Below are 16,986 nucleotides of genomic sequence, written 5' to 3' on the forward strand. Positions count from 1 at the left end.
AATGGACTCTTCAAGAAAACATGTTCTAATCTTTGAGAAAAGTTGAAGCTAAAATGCTATGCAACAATTACAAGGTTTGGATTTGGTCTTGATGGTCAATGGATAAAAGTCATGTGGTATTCACAAGAAAGATAGAAATATTGAGTAATCCCAAATCGAGTGCAGCAGCTCACGCTTGTAATCCCAGCAATTCGGGAGGCCAAGGTGGATGGATCTCTTGAGGTTAGGAGTTTAACCAGCCTGGCCCACATGGTGAAACCCTATCTCTACTAAAAATACAGAAATAGCCAGGCTTGGTGGTGCACACATGTAATCCCAGCTACTTGGGAGGCTGAGGCAGGAGAATCACTTGAACCCAAGAGGTGGAGGCTTCAGTGAGCCTAAATCGAGCCACTGCATTCCAGCCTGGGTGACAGACTGAGACTCTGACTCAAAAAAAAAAAAAAAGAGTAATTAGAAACATTGTTAGAAAAATTCATATGTAATTATGTACATCAAATATTTATTAAGGGTTCCTAGTAAAAGAACAGAAATATATTCTATAGCTTCTAAGCCAAGAGGGGAATCAAAAGACAATACGTGGTTATTTTCAATCCAGTCTAAGGAAGGAAAAAATAAAGACACAGTGATAAAAGATGGTAAACAGAAAATGTAAGTGTAAATATTGTGGTAAACAAAAGTTCAAGTATATCAATCATTTATTTTAACAGAGTAAGCTTACATATTGAGACAGATAGATGATGCTCAGAATATATCCCAAAAACAAATTCCATCACTGTGTTACTTACAAGAGAAAACAATGAAACTATTAAGTTTGAGAGTAAAAGTTAGATACACCAAGAAAATACTAAACTGTGGAAGATGGCATTACCAAACCAAACCGGGTCAGTCTGCCCGCCCGACACAAAGCCAAACACAGAAACACCGGATTTTTGCAACGTGAAAGGGTTATTGTGACTGGACTGGCAAGTAGACAGGAGAGGAAACACTCAAACCTGTTTCCTCAAGCTGGGGGTTGGGTCAGGTTTTTGTTTTGTTTTGGTTTGGTTTGGTTTGGTTGTTGTTGCTGTTTTCCAAACGGGGTCTTGCTCTGTCGCTCAAGCTGAAATGCAGCTCTTGAGTAGCTGGGACTACAGGAGCATGCCACCACGCCTGGCTAATTTTTATATTTTTTTGTAGAGCTGGGTTTCACCACATTCTCCAGTCTGATCTAGAACTCCAGGGTTCAAGTGATGCACCCACCACGGCTTGCCAAAGTGCTGAGATCAAAGGCACGAGTCACCAGTGCTCAGCCTGGGTCAGGTTTTTTAAGTATAGGGTAATGAGGGGTAATCCAACTGGATCTTGCAATGAGGTGCTACTGGGAGTCATGATGTGAATGGTGTCTGCTTCTTAATTCAATCCCTGTTCCTTGGTCTGAGCACTTAGGTGTCACCAGTGGTTGCACACTTGGTTCACTGGGCATGTTCAGCTTCCATGACCTTGAACCTGGGAGGTCCATAGCAAATGAAAAGCAATTCACAACTTTGTAACATAAAAATTGAACCTGATTGGTCTGGTTCAGTTACAATAGTTTAAAAATATTAATATGAATCCAAAATATCATTTAAAGACAAAAGCTTTAATATGGATTAAAAATAGTCACTACATAGTAATAATAAAAGGAACTACTAATGAATGAGGTATCATAATCATCAACTTATAATTAACAACATAAGATTGGAATTTATAAAGTAAAATCCAACAAAAGAAAAAAATTGAGACATCTACAATCATACAGGGAGATTTTAACACACCTTTTTTAGAAACTGATAGGGCAAACATTAAAAAATTCATGAGGCTACAGAAGATTTTAGCAACAAAATCACTAAGTTTAAACTAATTTATATACTCCTGCACTTAAGCTGACAATAGATAAATGAAATATTTACAGAACTTGAACACAAGACATAAAGTTTCAAAATATTTCCTAGAATCAATACCATGCAAACTAGAGACTGTAAAACTAGGGCAAAATAACAATATAGATAGAATTGCATCTTATTCTTTGGGAGGCCAAGACAGGCAGATCACGAGGTCAGGAGTTCAAGAATATCCTGGCCAATATGGTGAAACCCCATCTCTCCTTAAAATACAAAAATTAGCTGGGCGTAGTGGCACATGCCTGTAGTCCCAGCTACTTGGGAGACTGAGGCAGGAGAATCACTTGAACTGGGAGGCAGAGGTTGCAGTGAGCCAAGATTGTGCCACTGCACTCCAGCCTGGCAACAGAAGGAGACTGTGTCTCAAAAAAAAAAAAAAAATTGCATCTTATTTCATATGGTATTGAAATATTAGTGAAGATGGGTATTTTCTTCAAAATTTCCAAGATTAATAGAATTTTTAAAATAAGCTAAATATTAAGCACATTTCAAACATAATGACTTAAAAACATGTTATAAAACAGCATGCAAAACACATTTTTAAACATGCCTATCACTCAAATACAATTTTTAAAACAATAACTAAAAATAAGGTATTAAAAATACCTAAGCACTACCCTAAAATGGCTAAAATTTTATTTAAAATGGAAAATGAAAAAGGAAGTAATATTTGATGATTTTTAGACAGTGCAATCTTCAAAACGAAGTATGTGTCAATAGCGTATCAATGGTGGCATCATTGAGTTGCAAATACATTTTGTGTACATTTATTCTGTTTCTTCTTTTTTTTTTTTAAAAAAAAAAACCCTTCCATCCTAGGACCAGCTGTTTTGTGTCCAATTTATTGTTATATTTTCCTATATTTTGTCCAGTTTTTCTTAAATGGCAAATTTATTGACAATGCAATCTTATCATTTTCCCATCTGTAGGATATGTTTTTATATCCCCTTATACATTGCTGATGTTATTTGTGATTTCTCTCTGTCTTTCAAAATCATTCTCCCAGAGATTTTTCCTTTTCTTTTTTAAAAAGTCATTTTAAGGAACCAAGCTTTTGGGTAAATTGATCTTCTTTAATATTTGTTTTCTATTTTATTCACTTCTGCTATTTATATTATTTCTTCTTTTCATATTCTTTGGTTTAATTTGTTACTGTGTACCTAACTTCTTGAAAGAAATCCTTAACTGATTTCAGTCATTCTCGTTTCTTACACATGCGAAGTTATACATTTCCCTCCAACACTACTTTAACTACATTTTACAGTTTTTGATTTGCAGTATTTTCAATCACAGTCAATTCAAAATATTTCTAAATTTCCATTGTGATTTCTTTTTAATCCATGGGATATTTTGACATGTACGGTTTAATTTCTAAATACATGGTGCTTATTTCCTTTTTCTCTTTTATTGTTTACTTGTGTTTGTTGTTTTTGTCTTAATTTCAAACTCAGTTCCATTGTGATCAGGAAACATGCATTCCACAATTTCAATTCTTTGAAATGTATTGAGATTTGTTGTATAGCCTTGAATATGGTCAATATTTAGAAATATTTCATGTGCTCTTGAAAAAGAATGTGTATGCCATGGTAATGGGTGTAGTGTTCTGTGCATGTCTCTTAGGTACACTTTAATCATGTTTTTTGCTCTTATATCTTGATTGGTTTTCAACATTTTTTTGTCTGCTTTTTTTTCACTTACTGAGAGAAGTATCTTTTTTTTTTTTTTTTTTTTTAAGACAGGGTTTCACCATATTGGCCAGGCTGATCTCGAACTCCTGGCCTCAAGTGATCTGCCCGCCTTGGCCTCCTAAAGTGCTGGGATTACAGGCGTGAGCCACCATGCCCAGCTTGAGAGAAGTATCTTTAAAACTCCCAGTATGATTGTTGATGTCTCTTTTCCTTGTTGTTCTATTCTTTTGCTTTATATGTTTTCAGACAATGTTATTTATGAACATATAATTTTAAAATTATACTATCTTCCTGATAAATGTTTTATCTTTAAGAAATAGGACTCCATTTCTTGTTATACATTTTTTTCTTGAATTTTACTTTATCTGATAGTGATATATGTCTATATCAGCTCTCTTTAAGTTAGTGTTACATGACATAACCTTTTATCTTTAAGCTTTTCTTTCATTAAAGTGTGTCTCTTATAAACAGCAAATCATAGTTTCTCTTTCTAGTAAGAAAACTCTGTTTGCTCCTAGCTGGACAATACAGTCATTTATACTTAATATAATTAGGGATATATGTGAACTTAAATCTACTCTTTTTTTGTTTTTTCTACCTCTTCCATGATCATTTTTCTCCTTTTCTTCTTTTGAATTGATTGGCTGTTTTATTATTCTTTATTAGTTTTGTAAGAATCTATTCTTTACTTGTCTTTAAGTGCTTTATTATAGTTTATATTATTTATACATGGCTTATTAATGTCTAACGTATATCAGTACTTATTCTTTCTGGTCAATGAGGAGAACATTTTAACTCAGTTTAATCCCATCTTTCCTAGTTCATGTATTTTAATTTTCTCCCTATTGTAATCCCCAATAGACATTTTTCTTACTGCTATATATAGACATAATTGATTCATATTTACTTTTACATGCTTTCATAATACCTTGCAACCCCAAGCTTCCATCTAGGATCATTTCTCTTCTGCTTGGGAAAAGAAAAAGAAAAAAAAACTTGATCTTTTAGTGTGGGTTTGCTGGTGATAAGGTTTTTGTTTTTGTTTTTGTTTTCTTGAAAATATACTTACTTCACCTTCATTACTGAAAGATAGTTTCATTTGGTATGAAATTCTAGGTTGGCAGTTATTCTCTTGTATGACATTAAAAATAACTACAATGCCTCTGACTTTCATTGTTTCTGTTAAGGAGTAACAGCTATCTATTCAATTTTTGTTCCACTGAAACCATTAAAAATAATATGTTTTTTAATCTTTATACAAACAGAATTTTGCTTTTAAAAACTTTCCTGTATTTGATTTTAGCAGTTTTGTTCTTATGTCGTTTCATATATTTATCCTTTGTAGTGTTTTTTGGGGAAAAACCATCTCAGTTTTGGGAAAAATTATGTTATTAGCTATTTACAGCTGCATTTAAAAATTACCTTCAAAGCTTAGCAGATAAAACCAATAAACATTTATTATCAAGCTGGGCACTGTGATGCATGCCTGTAGTCCCAGCTGCTCAGGAAGCTGAGGCAGGAAGATCTCTGAGCCCAGGAGTTCAAGGCCAGCCTGGGCAATATATACTCCATCTCTTAAAAAAATAAAAATACACTTATTATCTCAGAGTTTGTGGTGGAGGGACCTACAAGCAGCTTAGCCAAGTGTTTTTAACACAGAGTCTCACATGAGATAGCAATCAAGATGCTTGCTAAGACTGCAGTCATTTAAAGGTTTGACTAAGGTTGAAGATCCATTTCCAGGGTGTCCTATCACACGCATGGCAAATCAGTGCTGACTATTAGCAGGTGGTCTCCATGCAGTGTCACATGGACTTCTCCATTGGGCTGGTTGACTATAGCATGGCAGTTGATTTCTACCAAAGCAAGTGATCTAAAAGAACACAAGATGGAAGCCACGTTGTCTTTTATTATGTTGTCTCGGAAGTATCCGTTACAGAGGCCAACTGTATTCAGACTGAGAGGGGACTACCCAAGAGTTTAATATCAAGAAACAAAAATCAATGGAGGTCATTTTGGTGGATAGCTACCATATTCCACCTTCTGTAACTTAATTATTCTTGTCCCTCTCATATAAAAAAAATAGTCACCCTCAAAAGTTTTAATCCATTACAGCATGAGCTCAAAGTATAAAACTTTATATCAGGTCCAGATATGGGTAAGTCTTCTTGGGTGTAGTTCTTTGGTAAAAGCTCAAGTATTGTTCCCTTCAATATGAAGTCATGTGAATTAAAGTAACAATTTATTAGTGTCTCCCACATCAAACAGTATGGTGGCACAGGCAAAATATAATTGCTATAGATGCTCCTGTTTAAAAGGGTAGGGTAATGAGCACAACACACAGTCCACAGCAATTCTGAAATTCAGCTGGACAAATTTTTAAAGTCCTTGATTGGAATTCATTGCTAATCCTGCACAGGAACAATTCTTGATATCTCTTGCCTCTACCATCTGGCTCTTGATTCTTTTCTTTGAATTATTCTTCCTTTTTCATAAAACTTCATCATTGGTTTTGGTTGTATGATTTTCTTGGCCTGTTTCATGCCTGTGAATGTTTCCAAATCCATGGACTTATTTTCCTTTTTGCTATTCCTGACCCATTAAGTCCAAGCTAACAGTGTTTCCACCAATATAAACATCTTTAAACTTTGCGGGTATTCTGTAAAAGTTCTTGGATTTACTCTATTGAGCAAAAGCCACACTCATAAATCTCATTGAAGTGATCCCTTTTCTACACTGGGCTTTCACTGATGCTGCTGGGGACAACACACTTAAGAGTCATATAACTTCTATTCTCTGATTAAAAGTACCTAAAGCATAATGTTGGATCCTTCTGAGATCTTTAAAAGGATTTTACAGGCACACTCTCAGCTTCATCTTTAGACCAAGTTTTTCTAAAAGTGCCTTAAATTTGACCTTTGTCTGGAAGCCATTTGTTAATTTCAGCATTCTGTGTCATTTGGATAGGCTATGAATATTCAAATTCAATTTCTGGCTTCCCTCACTCAACTTTTTAAAAACAGCTCCATTCTTAGCTTATTCTCACCTCTCACATTTTACTATAAGCAAAATGAAGAAACAAGAAGGCATACAATACTTTGTGTAAAAATTCTTTTTAGCTAGATTACACAACTCGTCTGGTATGTTTTCTACTTTCCATGTTACTGCAGTTAATAGTTTTGCTAAACTTTGTTTTTACATAAGGAAGATTTCCTTTCCTCCAATATTCAATAAAATTTTTCTCCCTTTCATTTTAAGTCCTCGCCTGCAGTCTCCTAAAATCAGGTTTCTACTAACACCTAAAGGCTCTTCAAGGTTTTCACCATTTTGTTTTCCATATACTGTCAAAGCCACTCTACATTTTAGATTTTTGTTACAGCAGCACTTCAATTCCAGGCCTCAAAAACCTGTATTTGTTATTTGTCACTGCATGCAAATTAGCCCAGATTTAGTGGCATAAGACAATCAACAGTTGCTATCTCCTGCAGTTCATTTAGGGAGAAAAACCTGAAAGTGGCTTAATGATTATGATTGTGATTCAGGGTCTCTCTTAAGGTTAAATACCAGAAGGCAGCCAATAATGCAGTTATCTGAAAGTCTAACTAGGCCTGGAAGATTCACTTCCAACATAGCTTGCTCCATTGGCTGCCAAGTTAGTACTGGTTTTTGGCAATGGGCCTCAATTCCTGCCACATGGATCTTTCCATTGTGCTACCTGAATGTCTTCATGACCTGGCAGTTAGCTTCTCTGAGAAAGTGATCTGAGAGAGCAGGATGGAAGATGAAATGTCTTTTATGGCCTAGTCTTGGAAAGCACACTCCATCCTTTCTGCCATCTTTTATTGGTTATACAGATTAGCCCTCTGCAATGTGGGAGGAAACTATATGGGGGAGGGGGGAATACAAGGAGGCAAAAATCACTGTAAATCTCTCAGCCTGGAGATCACTTTTCAGTTTTGGGGAAATCTCAGCCATTATATCGTCAAAATTATTTCTGTACCATTCTCTTGCTTCTCCTTTGCTGGGACTCCAATACAAATATGTTACACAATATACAATGCCTGTTCACTTTATTCCCTACTCTCTTATACTTTTCTATCTATTTTCTCTCTTTTTTCTCTTGGTGTCTTATTCTTCTGATGTTTTTCTATGACATATCTTAAAGTTTACTAGTTTATTTGCTAATTATTGTCTTTTTCTGGATGACTTAAGTATTTTTAATTTTCCCCTTATTAGTTTATTATACAGTCTTTAATCAAAATTTAGTGTTTGCATTATACATTCTTATTAGAGTCTCTATAAAATTAGTAATTTTATTTCTTCTCCATGAAAGAGTTTTACACATGTAATAATAATTTAATTAATTAATTAATTTTTTTGAGACAGAGTCTTGCTCTTGTCATCCAGGCTGGAGGGCAGTGGCAAATGATCTCAGCTCACTGCAATGTCTGCCTCTCGGGTTCAGCAATTCTCCTGTCTCAAACTCCCGAATAGCTGTGATTACAGGCATCCACCACCATGCCTGGCTAATTTTTGTTGTAGAGATGGGGTTTCGCCATGCTGGCCAGGCTGTTCAAGAACTCCTGACCTCAGGTGATCCACCCACCTCAGCCTCCCAAAGTGCTGGGATTACAGGTGTGAGCCACTGCTCCCAGCTGCTTTACACACTTTAAATCCATCCCTCCCCACCACCAATTTGTCCCACTGTTGTCATATATTTCATTTTATAAATATTTTAAGCCTAAGGCATTATTTTTGTCATTTGATAAAGTCAATATTCACTGTAATATACCCACATATTTACTCTTCCCAGAACTCTTTATTTCTTTTTGTATTCTATACTTCTATCTGGGACCATTCTTTTCTCTTTGAACAATTCACTTTAATATTTCTCTTAGTGAAAACCTGCTTGCAATACATTCTTTCAACTTTATTGCCTGAAAATATCCTTATTTTGCTTTCTAATTTTTTTAATTTTGAAGACTTTTTTGCCAGTTGTAGAATTCTATTAAAGATATTGCTCTATTGTTTTCTGGCTTCCATTGATCCTATTGAAAAGTCATTTACCTGGCTTCCTTCACTCAATTCCCCATTTAAAAGAAACATCTCATTTTTCTCAGGTTGCTTTTATGATTTTTTTTGTCTTTGACTATGCTGATCCCAAGTGTGATAGTCTGTATTTTATCTTACCTATAGTTCTTTTCAAATCTGTGGTTTAATATGTTTCGCCAGTAGAAAAATATTCTCAGCCAACATATTCTGAAATATTGCTACTATTCTATTCTCTCTCTCCTCTTATTCTGAGATTTATACACAAGTCAGAAGATGTCACCACGTTCTATATATTCTTACCTTTGTTACGAATTTTCTATCCTTTTCTCTCTGTGCTTTAATCTTGATAATTGCCACTCATAAGTCTTCCAGTTAAAAATATCCTGTTTCAGTGTGTCACATCTGCTATTAAACATATCAACTTACTTAATTTTATTTATAGATTATTTTCAATTATAAAATTTCCATTTGACCTTTTAAATAGATTCCAAGTGTCAGCTGAAATTCTGTCTTTCCCTTTGTTCTATTGACTATCTTAATCACTGCTTTTAGAAACATATTTTTCTTTCTGATCAGCAATTAAATATGGATCATTATTATTTTAAAGTCTCTGTCTGCTAACTTCAATATTTGAATAACTATAAGGATATTTCTACCATCTGTTTTAAATTTTTTTTTTCATTATGTGGTCCTTCTTATAGCATGCCTCATAATTTTTACTGAATGCCAGACCTTGTGTTTTAAGACTGGAAAAGGTTTAAATAATGTTTTCTCCTTCCTAAGTCAGTTTTCTTCTGACAGATGGCTATGCTACAAGTAGATTATCTTAATTCTACATTGGCCTGGTTTTAGGCTTTGTTAAAGATGATTCAGTTTTTTTGGTTTGTTTGTTTTGTTTTATGCCCTTACTCCTAGGATATGGCTTTCTGTGGTATCTTCAAAAAGTCTGTGGTATTTAGATAGTTTTTCCACCTTTGCCAATCTTTTTAACTTGAACCTCTGTGTCCCTACCACCCCAAAGCTGCTGAAATCCCTGTTCAGCTCTTTAACCTCAAAGATGCTTCTTTATAATGGATTTCTTGAACTTTACCTTATGCATGTAAAGCTTAGCAACTGGCAAATGTCTTGAGGGAAGATGACATGCAAGTTTGGGATTTACTGTCCTTGATTTTCTCTGCTCTGATATTTTGTCTCTCAATTTCTATTTGTTTGTCTCAGCCCAATGGCACTAGTGCTTTCTATTTGAATCTATCTTATCTAATCATCTATGTTAAAAATTGCAAATTTCCCTCAGGGTTAAAAGGCAAGAGTCTATCAAAACTGGCCAGAGAAGTTGACAAAGTACCAGGTAGAATTTCCAAAAAAACTAAAAACATAGTAATTGAAAATTAAAACTTAGGAACTAGATTAAACTAAATATTAAAAACACATGAAAAAATAGGTGAAAGACAGATATGGAAATATTCCCTGAGTGCAGCAATGAAAGTTGAAGAGATGAGAATAATGAAAAGGATGTAAAATACACAGAAAAAAGACTCAGAATTTCCACACATGTCTAATCAGAGTTCTAGTAGGAACAAAAATGCTGGAGAGGTAGTATTTGAAGAAATAACCACTAAAAATCGCTATAATTGATGAAAAGACACCATGACCAACGGGATTTATAAAAACTATGCAAGCCTGATTCAGTATTTGAAAATTAATTAATGTTATATCCATCACATCAGCAGGCTAAAAGAGAAAAATTATATAGTCATGTTAATAGATGCAGAAAAAGCATCTGACAAAATCCAATACCTATTCATGATAAAAACTCTCAGCAAACTAGGAGAGAGTGAAACTTCTTAACTTGATAAAGAACATCTACAATGCCATAGCTGACATCATACTTAATGATGGTAAAGTAGATGCTTTTCACTGAAATTAGGAATGAAGCAAAATTGTTCCCTCTCACCACTTCTGTTCAATATTATATTGAAAAGCCTAGGGAATTCAGTAAGACAAAGAAAGGAAATTTAAAAAAATACAGATTGAGAAAACAAAAACAAAAACAAAGCAAAAAATATATATATACAGATTGAGAAGAAAGTAATAAAGTTTTCTTTGCTTACAGATAACATATTTATCTATGTATAAAATCTCAAATAATTGACCAAAATAATGCTAGAACTAATAAGTGATTACAGCAAGGTTACAGGATACAATGTTAATATAGAAAAGTCAATTGTTTTCCTATATACCAGCAGTGAACAATTGAAATGTGAAATTAATAACACAATACTAACTTATACCAACCACACTCTCAGACCACAGCACAATAAAAATAGAAATCAGTACTGAGAAAATCACTTAAAACCACACAGTTAAATAGAAATTAAACAACTTTAAGACTGTTCTAAGAAACTTTCAAAAACATGTAACACTTAAAGAAATGGTCATTTTCTCTGAAAGAAACTGGTTTGATAGCCATGATCATATTGCTAGCTGCTTTTATCAAGTCTTTGGTTGAAACCACCACCTACACTCTTTAAACAAATAAGTAAAATCTAAAACCTCTTGCTTAAAAAAAAAAGAAAGAAAAAGTAAAGAAAAGAAATTAAACAATCTTCCCCTGAATGACTTTGGGGCAAATAATGAAGTGAAGGCAGAAATAAAGAAATTCTTTGAAACTAATGAGAACAAAGATACAACATATCAGAATTTCTGAGACCCAGCTAAGGCAATGTTAAGAGGGAAGCTTATAGCACTAAACATCCCACACCAAAAAGTTAGAAAGATCTCAAATTAACTACCTAACATTGCAATTAGAAGAACTAGAGGAACAAGAGCAAACAAACCCCAAAGCTAGCAGAAGACAAGAAACAACCAAAATCAGAGCTGAACTGAAGGAAACTGAGATTCAAAAAACCATACGAAAGATCAACAAATTCAGGAGTTGACTTCTGGGGAAAAAAAAAAAAAAAAAAAAAGGGATAGACTGCTAGCTAGACTAGTAAAGAAAAAAGAGAGAAGATCCAAATAAATATAATCAGAAATGACAAAGGGACATTACCACCGACCCCACAGAAATACAAAACCCTTCAGAGACTGCTATGAACAACACTGTGTACACAAACTAGAAAATCTAGAAGAAACTGATAAGTTCCTGGATGCATACAATCTTTCAAGAATGAACCAGGAAGACATTGAATCCCTGAACAGACCAATAATGAATTCCAAAATTGAATCGGTACTAAAAAGCCTGCCAACCGAAAAAAAAAAAATGTCTAGGACCAGATGGATTCACAGCCAGATTCTACAGCTGTATAAAGAAGAACTGATACCATTCCAACTAAAAATATTCTCAAAAATTGAAGAGGAGGAACTCCTCCCTAACTCATTCTATGATGCCAGCATCATCCTGATACTAAAACCTAGCAGAGACACAACAAAAAAACAAAACTTCAGGCCAATATTCTTGATGAACATAGATGCAAAATCCTCAACAAAATACTAGCAAACCAAGACTAGCAGCACATCAAAAGCTAATTCACCATGATTAAGTAAGATTTATCACTGGGATGCAAAGTTGGTTCAACATAGGCAAGTCAATAAATGCAATTAATCACATAAATAGGACTAAAAACAAAATCCACATGACTATCTCAATAGCTCCAGAATAGGCTTTTGATAAAATTCTACATCCCTTTGTCAGAGGCATTCAAACCAGAGTTTTTTGACTCTATCTTGAATAAGGGTTGGGTAAAATAAGGCTGAAACCTACTAGGCTGCATTCCCAGGAGGTTAGGTAATCTAAGTCACAGGATGAGATAGGAGGTCAGCACAAGATGCAGGTCATAAAAACCTTGCTGATAAAACAGGGTGGAGTAATGAAGTCAGCTAAAACCTACGAAAACAAAGATGGGGAAGACAGTGACCTCTGGTTGTCCTCACTGCTCATTATATGCTAATTATAATGCATTAGAATGCTAAAGACACTCCCACTAGTGCAATGACAGTTTACAAATGCCATAGCAACTTCAGGAAGTTGCCTTGTATGGTCTAAAAAGAGAAGGAATCCTCAGTTCCCAGAATTGCCCACCCCTTTCCCAGAAAACTCATAAATAATCCACCCCCTGTTTAGCATATAATCAAGAAGTAACAATAAGTATCCATAGTTGAGAAGCTCAAGCTTTGCTCTGCCTATGGAGTAACCATTCTTTTTTTCTTTACTTTCTTAATAAACTTGCTTTCACTTTATTCTATGGACTTGCCCTGAATTCTTTCTCGTGTGAAATCCAAGAACCCTCTCTTGGGGTGTGGATCAGGACCCCTTTCTGGTAACATTTTCATGTTAAAAACCTTCAACAAACTAGGCATTGAAGGAACATAATTCAAAATAATAAGGGCCATCTATAACAAACCCACAGCCAACATCACACTGAATGGCAAAAGCCGGAAGCATTTCCCTTGCAAACCAGAACAAGACAAGGATGCCCTCTCTCACCACTCCTATTCAACATAGTACTGTAAGTCCTGGCCAGAGTAATCAGACAAGATAAAGAAATAAGATACTCAACTAGGAAGAGAGGAAATCAAACTATCCCTGTTTGCAGACAACATGATTATATACCTAAAAGTCCCCATAGTCTCTGCCCAAAAGTTCCTTATGCTAATAAACAACTTCAAAGTTTCAGGATACAAAATCAGTGTACAAAAATCAGTAGCATTCTTATACATCAAAAATATCCAAACTGAGAACCAAATCAGGAATGCAATCCCATTCACAATAGCAACAAAAAAGAATAAAATACTTAAGAATACAGCTGAGAGGTGAAAGAGCTCTACAAGGAAAATTTCAAAATGCTGCTCAAATAAATCAGAGATGACACAAACAAATGAAAAAACATTCCATGCTCATGTAAGAAGAATCAATATATTGTTAAAATGGCCATATTGTCCAAAGCAATTTGAAGATTCAATGCTGTCAATCTACCAATGACATTCTTCACAGAATTAGCACAAACTATTTTAAAATCCATATGGAACCAAAAAGGAGCCCAAATAGCCAAGGCAGTCCTAGGCAAAAACAAAAACAAACAAAGCTGGAGGCGTCACACTACCCAATTTCAAACAATACTACAAGGCTACAGTAACCAAAACAGCATGGTACTGGTACAAAAACAGACACATAGACCAATGGAACAGAATAGAGAACCCAGAAATAATGCTGTAGACCTGTAACCATCTGATCTTTGACAAAGTTAACAAAGACAAGAAATAGGGAAAGAACTCCCTATTCAATAAACAGTGCTGGGATGACTGGCTAGCTATTTACAGAAGATTAAAACTGGACCCCTTCCTTACACCATACACAAAAATCAACTCAATACAATATTTACGATAGATTAAAGACTAAATGTAAAACCTAAAACTATAAAAACCTTGGAAGATAACCTAGGAAATACTATTCTGGACATAGGCCTTGGCAAAGATTTCATGATGAAGATGCCAAAAGCAATGACAACAAAAACACAAATTAATAATGGGACCTAATTAAACTAAAGAGCTTCTGCAAAAGAAACTCTCAACAGAGTAAACAGACAACCTACAGAATGAGAGAAAATATTTGCAAACTGTGCATGTGACAAAGGTCTAATATCCAGAATCTATAAGGAACTTAAACAAATTTAAAAGAAAAATTAACCCCATTAAAAAATGGGCAAAGGACATGAACAGACACTTTTTAATAGAAGACATATACGTGGCTAACAAGCACATGAAAAAATATTCAACATCACTAATCATTAGAGAAATGAAAATCAAAACTACAATGAGATACTATCTCACACCAGTCAGAATTGCTATTATTAAAAAGTTGAAAAATAACAGATGCTGGTAAGATTGTGGTAAAAAGGGAACACTTATACACTGCTGGTGGGAATGTAAATTAGTTCAGCCCTTGTGGAAAGCAGTGTGGTGATTCCTCAAAGAACTTAAAACAATTACCATTTGACTCACAGATCCCATTATTAGGTATTGCCCAAAGGAATATTAATCATTATGTTATAAAGATACATGCATGTGTAAGCTAGATGCAGCACTATTCACAATAGCAAATACATGGACTTAACCTAACTGCCCATCAACGGTAGTTTGGTTAAAGAAAATGTGGTACATATAACCATGGAATACTATGCAGCCATACAAAAGAACAAGCTCATGCCTTTTTCAGCAACATGGATGGAGCTGGATGCCATTATCCTAAGCAAACTAATGCAGAAACAGAAAATCAAATACCACATGCTTGCATTCATGGACACAAAGAGGGGAACAACAGACACTGGAGCCTACTTGAGGATGGAGAGTGGGAAGAAGGAGAGAATAAAAAAACTACCTATTGGGGACTATGCTTATTACCTGGATGATGAAATAATATGTACACCAAATCCCCATGACACACAGTTTACCTATATAACAAACCTGAACATGTACCCTGAACTTAAAACAGAAGTAAAAGAAAAAAATAACACAATACTATTAGCATGAAGAAATGAAGTACTAAGGAATAAATCTAACAAAATATGCACTATATCCATGTGAAGAAAACTACAAACTCCAAAGAAAGAAATCAAAGAAGATTTAATTAAATGGAGAGACTGTCTATGTTTATGGATAAAAACAATCAATATTGTTAAGATGTTTGGTTTTCCCAACTTTATGGATTCAATGTAATTCAAATAAAAAGCCCAGCAAGCTATTTTGTGGAGATCAACAAATTCAGATTTATACAGACAGCCAAGAGACACAAAATAGCCAACATAATACCAAAGAGGCAGGAAAAACTAGGGGAATTAACACTACCTGACTTCAAGGCTTAGCATAGATGTATAGTAATCAAGACAGTGTAGTATTGGTAAAAGAATAGACAAATTGATCAATTGAACAGAATAGGGAGCCCAGAAATAGATCCACACAAATATACTCACCCGACCTTTGACAAAGGAGCAAAGGCAATTCAATGGAGAAAGGCTAGTCTTCTCAACAATTGCTCCTAGAACAAAAGGCCATCCACATGTTAAAACAATATGTATAGGCACTGACTTCACACATTTCACAACTCATAATTCAAAACAGATCATACACCTAAATGTAAAATGCAAAACTAAGACTTCTAGAAGATAACACAGGAGAAAAATCTAGGTGACCTTGCATTTGGTGATAACTTCTTACACTAGACCAAAAGCACAATTCATGAAAGAAAACATTGATGATCTGGACTTCACTTAAAATTAAAACTTTTGCTCTGTGAAATGCACTGTTAAAAACATTAATAGAGAAGCCACAGACTGGGAGAAAATATTTGCGGAATACATATCTGACAAATGACTTGTATTCAAATATACAAAGAAGTCTTAAAACTCAATAAAAGTGCTCACTTCGGCAGCATATATACTAAAATTGGAACGATACAGAGAAGATTAGCATGGCCCCTGTGCAAGGATGACATGCAAATTCATGAAGAGTTCCATATTTAAAGATTAAAATAAAAATTTTTTTAAAAACCCTCAACAACAAGAAAACAAAGAACTCAATTTTAAAAGTGAGCTAAAGATCTGAGAAACACCTCCCCAGAGGAAATATACAGATGGCAAATAAACATATAAGACTATATACACCATACACTATACACCTAAAGACATAATAACACTTTATGTCATTAGGGAAATGCAAATTAAAACAACAAAATACCACCACACGCCTATTAGAATGGCTCAAATCCAAAAACTGACAATACCAAATACTGGGGTGAATGTGGAGCAATGCAAACTCTCATTTATTACTGGTGGAAATGCACAGTGGTACAACCACTTTAGAAGGCTGTTTGACGGTTTCTTACAAAGTTAAATATGGTCTTACTATAGAGCTCAGGAATTGCACTAATAGTTATTTGCCCAGATGAGTTGAAAACTTACGTTCACATAAAATCTGCATAGGAATGTTTATTACAGCTTTGTTCATAATTGCCAAAAACTGGAAACAACCAAGATGTCCTTCTAAAAGGTGAATGGATAAACAAATTGTAGTATATCTACCCATGCAGTGAAATATTATTTAGTACTTAGCCATTAAAATAAATGAACTATCAAGCTGTAAGACCTGGAACAAACTTAAGTACATACTGCTTGATAAAAGAAGCCAGCCTGAACATATCTGAGGTCTCCGATATAATCTTGAGTAGTAACGGTAATAGAAAGTGTCCATCCATCTATATCATGTTGTAAATTTTATTAAAATGCTTCTAAATTTAACCATCAATATGTGTTCATGGTTTTTGCATTTGC

At 34.5% G+C, this 16,986-nt stretch overlaps 1 non-coding gene across 1 annotated transcript; it reads left to right on the forward strand.

The window, feature by feature from the left end:
• Positions 1–16,072: 16,072 nt before the first annotated feature.
• LOC135274026 (U6 spliceosomal RNA) lies at positions 16,073–16,179 on the forward strand. Its single transcript, XR_010341844.1, has one exon. It is a non-coding gene; the product is annotated as a U6 spliceosomal RNA (small nuclear RNA).
• The last annotated feature ends 807 nt before the right edge of the window (positions 16,180–16,986 follow it).

Source organism: Aotus nancymaae, unplaced genomic scaffold (genome assembly GCF_030222135.1).
Source record: "Aotus nancymaae isolate 86718 unplaced genomic scaffold, 86718_ANA_hifiasm-v0.15.2.pri h1tg000010l, whole genome shotgun sequence".
Taxonomy (NCBI): domain Eukaryota; kingdom Metazoa; phylum Chordata; class Mammalia; order Primates; family Aotidae; genus Aotus; species Aotus nancymaae.